This window comes from Equus caballus, chromosome 28, assembly GCF_041296265.1.
Source record: "Equus caballus isolate H_3958 breed thoroughbred chromosome 28, TB-T2T, whole genome shotgun sequence".
NCBI classification, from domain to species: Eukaryota; Metazoa; Chordata; class Mammalia; order Perissodactyla; family Equidae; genus Equus; species Equus caballus.
The window spans coordinates 36,773,193-36,791,400 of NC_091711.1; the positions used below are offsets into that span (position 1 = coordinate 36,773,193).

General features: G+C 40.6%; 1 long non-coding RNA gene across 1 annotated transcript; it reads left to right on the top strand.

Annotated features, from left to right (window-relative positions):
- Window positions 1-16,017: 16,017 nt before the first annotated feature.
- LOC111771048 (uncharacterized) lies at window positions 16,018-17,752 on the top strand. Its single transcript, XR_002804659.2, has 3 exons — window positions 16,018-16,130; window positions 16,483-16,646; window positions 17,206-17,752. It is a non-coding gene; the product is annotated as an uncharacterized lncRNA (long non-coding RNA).
- The last annotated feature ends 456 nt before the right edge of the window (window positions 17,753-18,208 follow it).

An 18,208-nucleotide genomic window follows, 5' to 3' on the forward strand; every position in this document is an offset into this window, starting at 1 on the left:
CTGCTATGTCGTTAGGCAAACATTAGATGGGGGTAAATATTTACTCAGCACAATGTTCTGTTTCTTGACTAGTGCCTCAAAATCAGAGGGATGCTATGGAAGCGACTCTGAAATTAACCCTGTATACTTTTTAAACATTGCTCCATCTAGAAACTAAGTATCCATGATGCCAGGTGAGGGCAACTTCTGATAATGTGTCAGACTGAGCTCATGTGGCAGGGCTTCCTTTGTACTACAAATACTGGCTAAATTAAAACCAGAAAAAAAGAGTACTCCGTAGCCTTTTAAATAGATACACTTTCTGTGTTATACTAGTCATGTGCCTGGCCTTATGTTGAGCTCAGATGGAAGAAAAAGAAATATTTTGATCCTAGAAACAAAATAAGAAACTGAGGCAAGAGTGTTAAGTAAGAAATGATGCTGCACTGGTCCACAGGGTTACTACTCTTCTATATGAGCTGGTGACTGGGATTTTGACAACCACATAAGGGCAAGAGATTTGGCTTTGGAGAGAGAGAAAGAGAGAAGGAAATTGAGTTGTAGTGGAACCCTGGCATAAGGCTGGGAGCCTTGAATGCTGTTCCATATGTAAAAAGGAGATAAAAGTTCATTCTTCAGCTCAGGGAAGTTCCTCTGTAACTGTGGGTGAGAAAACAAAATCACCACGAGAAATATAAATGTTGAGCTTGAAGCACATACGGTAGGTGATGTGAATTCACATTATTACCATAATTCAGAAAACTCCAAGCAGGAAATAAAGGCAAAATTTGTTTTGGAATTAGTGTGACCACAAGGATCTTAGCAGCTAAAAATTCAAAACCTCCCTGTGAAGATGCTTCCAGGACACATGGGCTCCCACAGAAAAAAACAACATCACCTGAACATGAGTTTCCAGCTAAAATTATAAAATAAATAAAAAATTATCCTGAGGGAAATTCAGCAGGTAATGAGGGGAGAATTAGCACTCACACAAAGTGAAAAAAGAAAACAACCTGAAAAAAGATACATAAAATAACAAACAATATGTAAAATAATTAAAGAGACAAAAAGATAAAGCAGAAGTTATATATGAAGACAAAGAGTATGAACCAAAGAATATGCATATTTGAAAAATAATCAAATAAAACTTTGAGGAATAAAATATATAGTCATTACGATTGAACACAGCATGGTGGATTTAAATAGAAGATTAGATACAGCTGAAAAAAGAATCAGTAAACTGGAAGATAAACCTAGGGAAATAAAATAGATTGTGTCACAGAGAAATAAAATTATGAGGCATTTTTAGATGAAGACATAAGAAGAAGGCCCAAGGACACATTTAATAGAAATTTCAGAAAGAGGGAATATAAGAATTCCAGAAGGAGAGAATAGAAAGACTGCAGGAGAGGCAATATTTGAAGAGATAACGGCTGAGAATTTTTATGAAATGAACAAAGATGGCTTGAAAAGGCATACTGAGTCCTGAGAAGAATAAATAAAAACCAACCCATACCTTGACACATTGTGGTAGAACTTCTGAACATCAAAGACGAAAAGAAAACCTTAAAAGCAATGAGAGAGAAAAAAAGATTACCCTGTAAAAGACTGTGATTAGATTGACAGAAGAGTTCTTATGAACAACAGAGACCATAGAACCGTAGAATGATATCTTCAAAGTTCTTAAGTAAAATAACTTCGGTACTGGACTTCAGTGCCAGCTCCCTTATATTCAAGAGCAGTGATGAAACACTGCATTGGTGAGCATCCTGGAGCATAGGTGCACAGACCAGCAGATTAAAAGGACCCTGGAAATCAGAGTGTAAACCAGTATTTATGGACCTAGAATTTCCCAAAAGAAAATAAATGCATCTTTTTCTTTCTAGAAAAATATACAAAACCCATGGTAGATAAGTTTGAGCTGATTTTAGATTCTTAATTTCCTCCAACCTCTGAGAGCAAATCCCTACTCAGTAACAGGCTGGGCTCATATTATGGACAGCCGATAGAACTGGCCTGAGAGGCTCTGATGGAAGACACACATGGTTGTCTGGACTGGTCAGGAGAACTTAGAAATTGTCACAGATCTCAAAGAGCTTACAAGATACTGAATGAAATAGGTCAGTTCATAATCATTATAAAGAGTGAGTGTTTTGGGCTGGCCCCATGGCCAAATGGTTAAGTTCTTGTGCTCTGCCTCAGCGGCACGGGGTTTGCTGGTTCGGATCCCAGGCATGGACCTATACACCACTCTTCAAGCTGTGCTGTGTGGCATCCCACATAGAAGAACTAGAATGACTTCCAACTAGGATATACAACTATGTACTGAGGCTTTGGGGAGAGAAATAAAAAGAGGAAGACTGGCAACAGATATTAGCTCAGGGCCAATCTTCCTCACCAAAAATAAATTACTTTAAAAACAAAAAAAGAGTGCGTGCTCTCTGAAGGAGGAAAGTGGGATGCTATGTCCACACAGAGAGCAGATGTTTAATTCCTCGCTGTCTCTGGTTCAGACCTAGCTTGACATACTAGGTCTTTCACCATCATGTCCTGTCATAACTTCTCCTAAATAATCCTTCACTAGTTTCCAAACTAACCCTCCCCTCAAAATGGTCCGTTCACTAATACTTGAAAACAAGTCACGTTTTAAGAACTATGTATTAATAAATATTGGTCATCTGCTGGTTGATCCATTGACTTGTTGAATAAACAAAGCAATTCATATCTCCTTAGGTCTTGGTATCCCAGCTGTGCTAAACCACTGTGGATAGATTATAGCACCAGGTCACACATAGAAAGAGAAATCTTCTCCATCATACAAGCCAGGTGCCCTAACCTCCAGGCTCTGACAACTTTCATTGACCAGTGTAGTATAGCACAGGAGGTTAGACTGAAGCTTTGGAACCAGGTTTTCTGAAATCTAATTCTGATTCTACCACTAGCCCTGTGACCTTGGATAAGATATTTAATTTCTTCATGTCCCAATCCCAAACTATAGGAATAAAATTAAAACATAGCTCAAAGAGTACTTGCAAGAATTTAATGAAGCAATATGTGTAAAACGGAAATGTGCCTGATACATGGCACACGCTCAATATAAGTTACTGTGGATTGCTATTATTTTTATGAACACTTAAATCACACAGAACAAGCAAGAAACATCTGCTATTCAAGTTATATATTATTGCAGGTAAGAGAAGGGCGTCTAAATGAAGATTTGGTGAGGATCATAAAATCTCCCAGTTTTCTGTAACTCTACACGGACTCACAAAACATTAAGGAACTACTGAGACTAGACATCAGGCCTCTTGATTCTCAATCTACTACCCATTTAATTAACTCCATCATTGCTACAATCCCAGCCTCCTGGCTCAAAACCAGCACTTTCATCATTTTATTATTATTACAACAATTACTACTATAAATACTTAGACTACACTTACTGCTATTATCGCTGCTCTTACTATGACCATAACTAATACTGCTGCTGTGCCATCCTCGCTGCCTCACTAGCAGAAACCATCTATGCACCCACTTTGTGTCAGACACGTAAAAAAAGTATTATCTCTAATCATTAGAGCAACTCTGCAAGAATTGTATTTATGGCCCCATTTTACAGATGATGGGATTGTTAAGTAACTTGCCCACCTCTCACAGCCAGTGAGCAGAAGGCTGAGGATTCAAACCTGGATCTCTCCAGCTACCAAGATCATGCCTTTCCCACTTCACCAGTCCACCTCTCTACCTCAAAGGTATTCGAACACAATAGAACAGACTTTTACTAGAATTTTACAGCTGTTTCTCTCAGCCTGCAAAACAGATTGCTCCCAGTTGCTGAGCCTGACGATTGGTGCCAATTTGTCAAAATGCCAGTGGCGTTTTAATGATTTAGAAAAAGCACAGGCTGATGGCTTTTTCTACACCCAGCAGATGCCTCTGTTTGAAGAACTGTAACAGCATCAAAGTGGAGCGCACCCACTGACTTGCAATGATTCCCACAAATGACAAGTCCGTGGACATTATCTGGGGACCAGGGGCAAGGATGAGCTCTGTCATGCTCATCTGCCCGAGAAAGGGAACAAAAACATGTCTAAGATAAAACTACCATGGGGCTGGGAATCTGGCAGAGGAGGACCTGAAAATTAGTTTAAGATGAGTCCTGTCTCCCTTCTGGTATTTGGAAAGCCTTGCCATTCAGCTTTCTCACATTGGCTTCTCCGTTCCAACTCTTGGCATGATTATTTAGATGAAGTGCATCCCTCAATGATGGCCTCACTGGAATCTAATTGACAGAAATGCAAGGCAGTAAAAGGAAGACAAAAGCTGTGCAGCATGGAAGCCGCAGATAAATGGGGTCTGTTTGCAAGAGGGGGTGAAAAACGGGAGAGTGATGGCAGCCATTTTGTAAGGTGCTTGACTTATGGACTCATAAGTCTTTTAGAACTTGGCAATCGTGCTTCAAAACAATGGAGAAAAATGAGAAAGCGGCTGCACACCAAATATAACCTACCTTCCTGAGAGCGGGAAGCAGGAGCCCATGCTGATGCCTCGTGTGGGGTTCCGGTGCCCATGCATCATCGGGTCTGGGGGATTCTCAGGCCTTGGAAGCCCCTGCAGAGCTTCAGAGGCAGGATGTGCTTTGAATTCTGAGTTATTACAGCTCATTCAAATTCTCGTTTTTTCCAAGGGTTGTTAAGCATTATCAGGAGCTGGTTTTCTAAGGCAGGTCCAGACATCTGAGCATATGAGGGAGCAACGAGGAATTCTGAGAGGCTCCAGGGAGAGAGAACATAATGAGGGTGTACGAGTGGTAAACTTCCAGGGAGAGCGAGCTGCCTAAGTTAGGTCGATAGCATGCACCTATGTGGTGGTGATGATGATGACGACGATATTGATGATGACCATACAATAATGGCAGCTACCACTCATGGAGCACTTACTCCGTGCCAAAACTATGCTAAGAACCTCCCTACGTGACAGGTGTCATATGTCTACAGGTGTCATGTTTTCTCCCACCACCTGTCCTCCCTCTGGCTTCCATCCCACATCCTTTGTTTTCAGCACCCTCCCCCTCTTTATGTTACGGCCTCAGGATTGAAAATTCTAGGATGTGAAGGCGTCAGACCATGGAGAAAGCATGATGAGGTGACAGAGGTACGGTTACAGATGGGAAAAACAGTTCCCAGATGAGGGCTAAGGGAGACAGAGGGGACACAAGACTTGGGTACCGGTGAGGGTGTCTAAGAAAAGACTCATAGCTGGACACCCTGACAGATGGCTATATTAGTTTTCCAGGGCTGCCATAAGAAAACACCCCAGACAGGGTGGCTTAAATGACAGCAATTGATTTTCTCATGATTCTGGAGGCTAGAAGTTCAAGATCAGGGCATCAGCAGAGTTGGTGTCTCCTGAGGCCTCTCTCCTTGGCTTGTAGATGGCCGTCTTCTCCCTGTGTCTTCACACGGTCTTCCTTCTGTGTGTGTGTGTGTCTGTCCTAATCTCCTCTTCTTACAAGGACACCAGTCATGTTGGACTAGCGTCCATCCCAATGACCTCATTTGGACTTAATTATCTCTTTAAAGACCCTATCTCCAAATATGGTCCCATTCGAAGGAACTGAGGCTTAGTACTTTAACATATGAATATTGGCGGGGGGGGGGGGCACAATTCAGCCCATAACAATGGCCTAAGGGACAAGAAGCACAGTAAAACCACAAATAATTGGAGGAGTAGAAGGGAAAGTATGAGGGATTTCCTAGATCCTCTTTTCCAAGTAGTCTAGCAAAGCAACCAGACCCCGTAGTAGAAATGGATGTGTCGCATCTATTCAGGAAAGCATGAACTCACCTCACGAAGTTTGTCAAACCCAGAGTGTCCAAGCCCTTTGTACCAAGAGCACAGAGAGGTGGAGGACCTAAAAAAACTGTCATCAGGAAAAGGGAAAATGAAACAATGACACGCCACCTAAGATCAGACATGAACAAGGACATCTCAGAGAATATCAGCATGTATAGATGTCGATAACCAATATTGCCAAACGTCTATGTAACCCTTACTACATGCTGGGCACTGTTACAGGCACTTCATTTGAATTAGATCATTTAACTCTATCATCAACCCTACACAAAAGCTACTATTATTACCCCCATTGCACAGATAAGAAAGCTGAGTCAGAGAGAGAACTTGCCCTAGGTCATGGGCAAGGAAGTGGCAGAACCAGGATTCAAACCATAGGCCAAGCTCTTAACCGGAGCTAATATTAATCACTGCCCAACAATATGTTCACACTGATTATAAAAAGATCAAAATGCTTCTACATCTGTTGGCATACAACTGCTGGCCCAAGACTCCCGAAAACACTCTTGCTGCCCTGTCCACCCAGGCTCCTCCCCTAGGACCCCTCGACTAGAACCCACAAACTAAAAGGTTAATTCCCGGGTCCCCCAGGCCACTATTTCTGCTCTACAGGTCCCATCATTCAGAGCACTGGTGAGTGCTTGTGCCATAGAGGCTGTTAAATATTTTGAACACTATTCCTGCCTTATACCCCTGTATTATATGGCCCGTCATGGCCCCCATCAATGCCTTGGTGCTAGGAAACACAGTACATCCTTCAAGATGGGCTGCAGTAACAGCCTCCGCATCCAGTGGGTTCATCTACAAAAGTCTTGGTCGTTCTACATGTCCAACATGTGTCAGTAAGGAGTCTTGGTTTATTGTAGTCACTAAGGGATCCAGCTGATGAAGTCTCCATCCTAATGTGTGCTGGGAGATGGAGACTGTGGCTTTTCAAACACTGACTCTTAGTGCTCCTACCAGGAGGTGACACATGCCATGTCTGCTTACATTTCACTGGGCAATGTGAATCACATGGTCATGTCTGTCTTCAAAGGGGCCAATCCTACCACATGTCTGGAGGAAAGAAAGAGGAAATGTTCGGCCAAGAGCACTAGTGACTACCACACAGGCCCAGCACTTAGTGACAACGCAAAGGAAGCTGAGACCACAAGGGTTATGAGATCACGTTTCTGATGCAGGGGATTTATAATAAAAAATCAAGTTCCAATGAAATAAGTAATTGTATTCAAAAAAACCCTGAGTTCCCCAAGTGAGATTTGTACATGCTACACATAAGTTATTTCATCAAATAATTACAAATACACTTTGAGATGTATATTTTACTCCTGTTTTATAGATGAGGAAACTTGGCTCAGAAAAGCTCAGTAACTTGCATGAGGACACTAATAAATACTACAGCTGAGATTTGAACTCCTGTCTGCTTGACTCCAAAACGCTTCCAACTTTACAACACGTGCCGTCATTTATTCATTCACTCAACAGTTATCTATTGAGAGCCAACTATATGTCAGGCACTGTTATGGAGCTGAGAATACAGCAGCGAACAAGAAGCAGCTCTCTCCTGCATGGATGTATCTCTAGATTATTATGTTCCATTGCTCTATTTGTCTCTCCTCACATCAATAACACTCTGTCTTGATACTGGTAAGTTTTGAAATCCAGATTATGTCCTCACTTTTTCTTTAGTTTTCAAATTGCTCTGTCTTGTCAAAATTCCTTGTATTTCCATATATATGTTAGAATAAGCTTGTCCATAGTATTTTGATTGGAATTGCATTGAATTTATAGATCACTTTGGGGAGAATGGACATGCTTACATATTGATCATAAAGCCATCGACTTTGATGAATCGTTTTTTGTCCATTTCTAACCCATTCTAGGTCTAGGTGATACTTATTTTCTGCTTGTTCCATATTTGAACGCCCTATACTCTTCACTTTGTCGTCCAATTAAACTCAGATTTGTACCAATGCTATCTCTTGCCTTGATATCTCTTACCTCCCCTCTAATGACCCATCCATAACTTATGTCCAAGATTGTGGCTTGCCTCCTTCTTCCTGAGTGAGTGCTGCTCAGACCATCTGCTTAGTATTATCACCTCTCTGTCTTGGCATCAAGGCATTCTCATTTCAAGCTTCCATAGGATGCCTTGACATCATGAGAACGGCCATCTTGCCAAGTCCCTAAAAAGCTTCACCTGGCCTACAAGCCGTTGCATGGTCAAGCTCCTTCATACCTCCTAAGCTTCACCACTTAAACTCACTGTCTTATACTCCTGCTTCAGCTGTAATGAGCCACCAGTAGTTCCTTGAACACATGTGCTCTATCTCATATCTGGATCTTTGCACATCCTATTACTGCCAACGGAAACAATATGTTCCCCCAGACACACCCACTCCGCATCCGGTCAGCTGTGAAATCTCCCCTGATTCTCCAAGCCTGGTTTAGATGGCCACTCTCTGAGCTCTGATAACAACAGCTTGCAATTCCTCATGGCAGCACTTACAAGACTGTGCCCCTTGAAGGCAGGGAGTGGGTCTTTCTCATTCTTGAATTTCCAGCATTTAGCACAGTGCCTGGCACACACAAAGTTCTCTATCAATATTTGTGAAACGAATAGGTAAATAAAAGAATTAATAATAAGTACACACTGTTAGTATGTCCATGGTGTACTCCTAGGGGATGGGAATCCTGACTCACCAAGACCTTGAGGCAGTTAAGTACTGTGGTGGAGACAGGTGACTCATTCTGCTCCCAGCACTTGTTAAAAATATCCCTTATCCAAATTCAGTTCATAGGCACTGATCAATCTTCTATTCTTACTGCACTTCCCAAGTATATTTCTTAAACTGAAACAGAAATGTGTTGGCTGGTTGCTACATTCTTAGCCTATTGATAGATAGATTGCACATAGTAAATGAGTATTTAGGCTCTCTACTTTTTAAAGCAATCTTATATAATTTTGGTTGACATGGATATAATCTCAGAACTCTTGCTGGGAACTGAAAGAACTAAGTCTCTCTCTCCCTTTTTTTCATATATACATTCCACAGAGAGGGAAGTCCTTAGTTCTCATGTTTTCCCCCACAGGGCCTAAAATAGTATGGAACACCTTGATGGTGCTCAGTCAACATAAGCTGATTTAACAATCAGCAAGACTGAGAACTAAAATCTAGGGACATGTATTACGTTGCTAGGGCTGTCGTAACACAGTACTGCAAACCGAGTGGCTCATCGACAGAAATATATTGTCGCCCAGTTCTGGAGGCTAGAAGCCTGAGATGTTGGCAGAGTCACTTCTTTCTGAGGCTGTGAGGAAGAATCTGTTCCATGCCTCTCTCCTAGCTTCTGGTGGTTCGCTGGCCATGTTTGGCATTCCTTGCCTTATTGCAGGCATCACACTGATCCATGCCTTCATCTTCACATGGTGTCCTCCTTGTGCATATTTCTGTGTTCAAACTGCCCCTATTTATAAGGAGACCAGTCACATTGGATTAGGGGCCTGTCCTACTCCAGTGTGACTTCATCTAAACTTATCTAATTACCCCTGCAATGACCCTGTTTCCAAATAGTCACATTCTGAGGTACCCGGCGTTAGGATTCACTATAGGAATTTGGGGGATATAGACCTCGGCACCTACCACTTGCAGACTATGAGATTTTTAGCATCTCAAACACTCTGAACCTCAGTCTTACTCATTCATTCATTTAACCAATTTTTACTAAGCTCTATTCTTTTAACCAAGCACTGTCTAAGGTACTAGGGATCTAACACTGATTGAACAGAACAGACACAGTCACTACCTTCGTAAAGCAGGGATCCAGTGGGGACTAGAGATAATTAAATAAGCATTAACAAGCAGTTGAGATAAGTGCCATGAGGTAGAAATGACAGAATTAAAGGGGAGCATCGAACAGAATCATCTAACCTTGTTTGGGGACTGGGGTGAGAGCTGTGAAGACTTCCCCTAAGAAGTGACATTTAAAGTAAGCCCTTGAGGATATGCAGCAGTCAGCCAGTGAGCAGAATGTAGAACCAAGCTTATGGGGTTATAGGGAAGATTAAATTGGATAAAATAATTTAGGTAAATATTATCCTCCTGCTCCCATTTACTCCAACGGATTCAACTCTTTTTTGATTCTATTGTCATTTATGAAGCTGCTCACCGTGTACCAGGCTCTGTGTTGACTTCCCATATCTTATCTAATTTCTTTATGACAACCTCATGAACACAACTCTTAAAGTGCTATTATCTTTTAATAAATGACCACAAAAACTATCCCATTTTGGACTAAATTATGCAAAGTGCAATGGGAAAACACAAAAAGTGTGAAAATCTTTTGCTAACGGTATATTGTGAAATTATAAGCCATTATTATTACTTCTTCGTTACATATTTATGTCTGAACACGATGATTAGTGTAGCCTGCCGTTTCGTTAATATTTTAGATGCTGAATTGGTGCCACTGAATTTGTGGTCCTACAAATATCTTCCCTTTTGTTCTTTCAAGAATTCCGTCAGTTTAGGTCTCCTTCCCATCCACACTTATGCAGTTCATTTTTAGAGACTAAATACACACATTTTCATGTGACCCTACACAATTTTCCTTGGTTGATTCGGACACTTCATTCGAGTCTCTCAGGATAATACTGAGTCCTGCTTTTGTCCTTCACATGAGCTCTTTCCCAGTAGACTGGATCAGTTTCCCTTCTGAGTGCATCTGAGATTCTGCTAATAGGATAATGGCCTGACTTTATTTCCTTTGCTTCTGCTGAGTCCACGTTCAGGAAACTAGAGCCACTGGCAGTTTTCACCTGTCTTGAGCTCCTGAGAAGATACAGGGTGAAGCAAGATTCAATAGCCTTCTTCCCTCCCTTTTCATAGGTGGGGCTTATTATTAAATCGTTCTCTCAGACTCCAGGACTTGGTGGTCTAGTCATGACATTTGGGTCCTTCCTTCCGCCCCGATTCTGAGGGCATCCTTAAGAGGACAGGATGCCTGTTCCTGTCACAGCACATCCCATTCCATGTCCTGACTTCCCTATTCTCCCATCCCGTCATCCCCATCCCTGTGCTGAGGGTACACCCCCTGCCCACAGTGTCAGAGATCAAAGCCAGGAAATTATTTTGTTCACACTCTTCAAATTAATTATAATTAATTACGCTTTGTATAGAAATCTCATTGTTGCTTAAAATCGCTACATTCTTAAAAAGTTTTATGCATACCACATGGCCATAATATAACATTTTATATCATTTACATCCTTGGGGTGATTGTTTACATTTATTAAATTTTCATTTTTCAGTGTTAGGCTACCATGGTACATTATGTTCCAAAATGGCCTTTAAAAAATGTACCATTGACTCAAAGTACTTCTTTGAAACATAAAAGTAATGAGAATAGTAATGATATTATAAATGTAAATTGTGGAAAGACCGCCATACAATATAGAGTGAAGAGAAACACAAAATAATATTATAAATATAAATTATGGAAAGGTCTCTATACAACATAGAGTGAAGAGTAAACCTTCAGCCAAAAAATATAAATATAAACTATAATAATAAGTATCTGAAAATGTATTTTATTGAACTTGCAATCTATTTGCTTTTCTCCTGCCAAGAAACTGTCAGTTTTGAATCCTTGCAAATTCTGGCAGATAGCCACAGAAATGAACCATTTTCAAATAAAATAGTGACCTCTTTGGTAATCCAGTCAAGTTTTTTCCCCCAGTCCTTGCACCAAATAATGCTTGCTAGTATGATATAAGTGAATTTTATGTTTATATAAAATTTTATCTTTATTAAAATATATATATATATTTTTTAAAGATTGGCACCTGAGCTACCGTCTGTTGCCAATCTTCTTCCTCTTTTTTTTCCTTCTTCTTCCTCTCCCCAAAGCCTCCCTGGTGCATAGTTATATATTCTAGTTGTAGGTCCTTCTGGTTGTGTAAAGTTTATATTTTATAAGTGAAGGTAGAAAAGAATTCAAAACTCCAGAGGCATTATTCAAAATATGTACCAATCACACCATTGCTGAAAGTCCTGTTGAACTAATCAGAAAGTTAATGAAAATTTTGCAGAATTCTTTAATCAAAGGACACTTTTGGATGTTACATACTATCAATGGTAAAAATTGTGAAGAGAAATTACTAGGTGTGAATTTCCAGCATAAATTTTGCTTTACATGTAGATCAAACCACAGATATGCAGAGTGTGAATCAACTCCTTGAATATGTGTAGTGCATATATGACAGAGACGTCTTCAACTTTTTATCATTGGAAGCCTGTGCCATCAGAAGACTTTTTTCATTTAAATCAAAATACTTTCGTGAGCCATGAGGAAGACTGTCCAAATGCACTGGCATCCAGACCAACAGTGGACACAGACTTTCTTGAATATTTTATTCACAGACACTAATCAGTAGGCAACAATATGCCTCCCAATCTTGATCCAAGGTTGAAAAGAACTGGAAATGTTTACTGTGATTGAATCATAGCCAATATATGTGCATATTTTCAGCGTGATGTGTGGAAAAATGATTGGCAAATACAAAACTCCATTTTTTTCAACAATACTGACACATCATGCTTGATAAAAAACAAAATGTCCTTATTTTTTTAAGTTAAGGATAAAAAGAAAACATTTCTTTGTGACTTGATTACTTCAATTGTGTAGAATGGACTGATGTATTTCAAAACTGGAGTCATTATCTGCAATAATCTGTCATTTCAGAGCTAAGGGATTATCATTTCTAACGTTCAGGACAAGATATTAGAATTTCTTAAGACCAAACTGTGAAGAAATTCTTCAATCATAATGGCTAATAATTTTCTTCCATTGTCTGAGGGAGAAACTGATGATATATTATTGATGATGTTTGAAAAAAATCACATCCAAATGCTTCCACAAACCTTGTAGAAATATTTTCAAGAGACACATTCAACCAAAGAATGAATTGGCATTCATCTTTTAAGTTGAAAGACTAGTTCGAAGTTAAAACTTTGCATATGATGTGTTTATGTCTAATGGAACATGGAAAGCAATCCTCAGTGATAAATCTATTCTTTCTGAGTAAACGTTTTATTTGAAGATCCATAATTATCTAAATATCCTTACAATAATGAATTAAAATCTTCCAATTTAGAAGGAATAAAGAGCAAAAAAATATATTGATTCTGGAACTCAGATCTGTCTCAAGCTATTCATTATCGAGATGGATATAGATAACGTAAAATTGGTGCCTTGTGTGCCACAAATCCCCATGAAGTGGTCTGCAAATGCTGAGAAATTAAGACACACTGTGCTAGAAATTCTGACTTTCTGTTTCTTCAGAAAGCCCCACCCTTGGAACAAGGAATTACCCTGAATCACAGACTGTTGACTAAGTTAACATCAGTGCTCATTTTTGCCATTTCTTTTTTTTTCAAGATTAGAAACTCATCTTTGATTTTTGACCCATGACTCCATCTGATTGCTTACTGTTGCTCACTACCTGGGTCCTTGACCATATTGAATATCCTAGAGCCAACCGCTCCATCTTTGGCAGTATGATAGACTACTTGTTCCCTTGAGTATAAACTGCCTATGTGCTCCTTCCGGAGCTCATTGTTAAGAAAGGTCTACTTCTTCCTTACTCCTGATGGGTCCTTCCATGTGGAGGTAGCTCAGCTAGTGAAACCCACACTTGGCCTTAACTATCTTCCTTGATCAGATTTGTGGTTTTTGAAGAAGAAACTGGGCATGAGTAACCCAGTGCCTTTCTCTCTTGTTTCCTCTTGGACCACGCCAAACATGGAGCAGAGGTGGCTCTCACATGGGCAATCTGGCCCACGTCCAACACTGCCTGTGACAAGGTGGCTGAATCTGTCTAATTCTAGGTGTCAGTATCAGGGATTCAGGCGGCCTGCAAATGTGTCACACTTACCAATATCAACTTTTCTTGGTAATAAATGTGGCATTTTGGTTCTCCCTTCACCTAGTATTTACACATCTCTCAACTAACTCAAAGTGCTGGAAAAGGGGGTGCTATTACTTACCTCTGCTCAAATTCCAACACCAGTCTCTATTGCCACATTACTTTCCTCCAGTGCTGTCCCACCTCGGTGACAGGAGCCTACGGTCCTTCAGCTCACTCCTTCCCCCCACCAGCTGGGAAACAATATGCTTGGACCTCAAAGAAGCTCAAACTATGATAAGACTGACAATTAGTCAACCACCTCTGTCTCTGGTGATTTACCCAGTTATGAAAACATTTAACAACTACCAGCCAGGCCACATTACTCGATCTTGTCCATAAGCTACTGGAATCCATTTCAAAGAGTTTGCTGAAATTTAAATTTGACCAGTTCTACCAGACTGGTCAAAGTATCGAAAAAGAAAGTGAGGCTAGTTTATTCTGAATATTTGTTAATGCTCCTAGATTGACGGTAAAGCCGAATCTTACATATTTTTATAATCTCTGTGTCTGCCATGTATTGCATACTCAATAAATATTTTGACAAATGAATAAATTAATTAATAAAATAAGCCTTTGATAACTCCTAATTATCTTTTCATTTTATAAATGTTTACAAGCTCTCTTTTAAATGATAATTCCTTTCAGTTTTTTCTTGCTCTAATTTAAATCTCATTAGGATATATTTCTAGAATCCCTCCTTTTTACCTCATTGGTAAAACAGAACAATGTTTACCCTCCCCTAGTCTTCCAGCCTAACTTTCCTTCTCTGTCATTTCTTTTTCTTTTTCTTTTTTTCTTTGTGAGGAAGATTGGCCCTGAGCTAACATCTGTTGCTAATCTTCCTCTTTTTTTGCTAGAGGAAGATTGTCACTGAGCTAACATCTGTGCCCATCTTCCTCTATTTTTCGTGGTACGCCACCACAGCATGGCTTGATGAGTGGTGCTAGTCCGTGAACGGGATCCGAACGTGTGAACCCTGGGCTACGGAAGCAGTGCATGCAAACTTAATCACTACACCACTGGGCCAGCCCCGCTTCTCCATCATTTCTTAAAGAGCAGAAACATCAGCTCTATCAACATTTTATTAATACATTCTGTGCCCTGAGATGTAATTATTCTGGTTCTGAGAATTTAAATGCATTTAAAGCATATTAAATTCTCTCTTATTATCTTTTATCTTCGGGGAAGTATCCTCTTAAAGATAGCTTTCCCACCATTTATTGTTAGGAATTATTCCCCTTGGCAGTAAAGCAAAGGAGGAATTGAGTCATTTACTATTCTCTCTTTCATGCGTTAACATTTTACTATCTGCCCAAAGAAGTGAGTCTTTATCTATGTTTGTTTCCTTAGGAGCATTATTTACGACTTTGCCAGCCTCTCCTCTTCCTGGCCATATTCTTTTGGGTTTAATAATTTGTTGTTGTTTGGCTGCGATTCCCTTCTCCTGTATTTTGTACATGTGCTTCTATTTTAAAATAAAGCCTAGGAGACACATTTTGAGGTCATGGCCTTTCTCTGAGAGCCCACGGCTAGATTTGGGGTTTGTGTGAGGTCATTATCGTCCTTGACCACAGTCAACTGGACAAGGGACGAACAGCTGGAATGTCAGACTCTCGCCGCAGTTTGGAGCTGAGACTGAATTGCTGTTTTAGTCCCAGTTGGCCACTTGAATGGAGAGATTAGGACCTCAGAAGTAGTGAAATGAAGTATAGTGGGACTGCACACAATGAAATGGTGAGAGAGGAGAATGGAAAGACGTATAGAGATGTGAAGCCCAAGAGATGAGCCCCTGATGGTTTACCAGGTCCTCATAAGTTATGGAAGGATAAGTCTTTGAAATTTCAATTGCATTCTCTGCTCCTCACTACTTCCACTATGAGGAGGTGGCTGGAGCATTGATATTCCCTTGACTCTCAAACGTTACAGGTTAGAAAGCAAAAGCCGCAACAACACAGAGAAGCACTGTGGGGCTGTGGGTAGTGGCAGTTCTCGAGTCAGGTCATCTGCTTTCGGAGAATCTCGTGTCACTTCCGGTCTGTGAGACCCTGGGCAAGTGGCTTCATCACCCTATTGTCTCATCTGTTAAATGGGGATAATACTGCCTATCTCATAGTATTGTGATAATTAAATTAACTAAAAATGTAAAGTCCTTGGAACAATTACCATCCAGTCATAAAGGAACTAATACGTGCAAGTTATTTTTATTATCTTAGTTTTTTTTCCAAAGCCCAAAACTAATTGAAGAGCAGCACTGCATGTTCCAGAGGGTGAAAGGAGAGAGGAACGCCGCCAAGGACTTGGAGTGTGTCTGGAGGAAGCAGAGCAGGTAGAGAGTAGAGATTAGAATGGCCTGGAAGGGCAGCAGCTTATGCAACGTTCAGAAGCAGTATCTGAGGACAGAGCTGATCCTCGGAGGGGAGGGAGGGCTGTCACAAGAGTCTGAGACAGAGGAACACTGCTCCCAAGCTTCATCAGACGTCCCCATGCCAGAGGATGGCAGGGAGGACAGACTGGGGTTTCCCAATTTCTATTCTTTTCTTCTTTTTAGTAAAATATGCCAAATTTTAGCTGGCCACCCATGTAAAAAGTGGCTGGATTTTTTTGTTTTATATGAGAAGGGAAATAGACTTCTATCTTCGTTAAGCCCGTGCTATTTTGCTTTTAATTTTTGTATGCAGCCAAAGTGAATCCTATCTGATTCTGCAAGAAAATAACAGAGCTTACAGATCCAAAGTACAAACTAGGACAATGGGAAAAATGGAACAATGGGTGGAAACTCTGAGGACTGTTGACAAAAGACTGGAGAGGCCTCTTCTGTTCTCGGGGGCTCGCCTGGACAAAGGTGGGCAAGGATGCCCCCAAGTAACCCAGATTTTATATCCCTCCATATTGGCAAAATGGGAGAATCAAAACTAGACATAAGTCGATGTAATACGTCTCACAAATCTGAGTTTATTGTTTGATAGTCACAATCACAAAAGAGGCTTGCTGCCCTTGGGTTTTGTGATTCATTCCAAAATCCTTTTAATGTATTCCTCTTTATTTGAGTTTTTCAAGTTAATTCAAAGTGATTTGTTCCTTGCACCCAAAAGGACCCTACCTAGGACAAAGACCCTACGTGTGCAGCCACATTAATTTCTTAAGGTGTCTCTTTCTTTCATCTCTGGCTTGGAATATTTTAAATTATATTGTCAGATTTCATTTTTAGGGTCCTTCTGTCTTATGTGTTTTGCTTTTTTGAAGAGTCAGTTCCTGGGATCCTGTCCATTTTTTTCTCACGTTCGACATCTGCATTATCAAAGTTTAGAGCCTGGGGAGGTGGGGGCGGGGGTGGGGCTTCCCCGCTTCACTCTCTGCTGGTCCAGGCTGACCTGTTTCTTTCATTTCATCGTTATTTCCAGATAAGCAGTCAGTTGTTCCTTATTGATCTGAATCCAGTCCGGAATGGCAGTTCTTGCTGCTTCCTCTACCAGCTGAGCGGAGACCATCAGCGAGGCAAGCCAAGAACTTAGCATCTGCAATTCTTCCAGCAGTTAGTCCACCTAAAGCTGCAGAGCTCCTTGAGTCTTTCAAATGTGGTTTTTACACCTCTGGGGGACAATAGAAGAGATTCTTCGGCATGGTGTGGATAACGCCTATAGAGACTGCCTTTGTTATTTAAATCATTCACAGAGCCCATTGTTCTTTGAAACTGGTCGACTGTGCAATTGAACTGAAGCCATACACTGAAGTGGCGAGAAGGAACACAGAGAAATGGGCACAAGGAGTGTGAAACTCACAACGCCCACTTTGCCATGGATTCGCTCTGTGATTCTGTACAAGCTGCTCTAACTTGCTGGATTTTACTCTTGCCATCTATAAAATGGGGATAATTATGTCTCTTCTGGATAGCTCACAAAAGTGTCTGGTACGGTGCTTGAAAACATAATGAAGTTCTGTTCGAACGGACGATATTGTCATGATCTTAATGTGCCCCAAATCCCAGCCTCCCATTCCCATATTAATTATTGTTCCAGCCATGCAAAAGGAAGAGGAGGAAAGGAAATGAGCATCTCTTGAGCGCCAAGTATGCACCAAGTACCATGCTAAGGATATTACATGTGCATTTTCATTTAACCTTCCCAGAAGCCCAGTGTGGCATATATTAATGTATATTTCTGTGTTCATTTTGCTCATAAGATCCCAGGCATTTAAGTGATTACTTGCTTGAAGTCTCATAAATGGCAAGTTTCAGAGACTACATTCAAGTTTTAGGTTTACTCCAAAGTTGGTGCATGTTTGTATAAACCATACACACAGAGGTCAAAGGAAAGGAAGGTAAAGGAATAGGTGGTTGGAATTCCAAGGCCATCTATTTTTTTTAAAAGCATACACTTGTGTTTTTTTGTTTTCTTCAGTAATTGC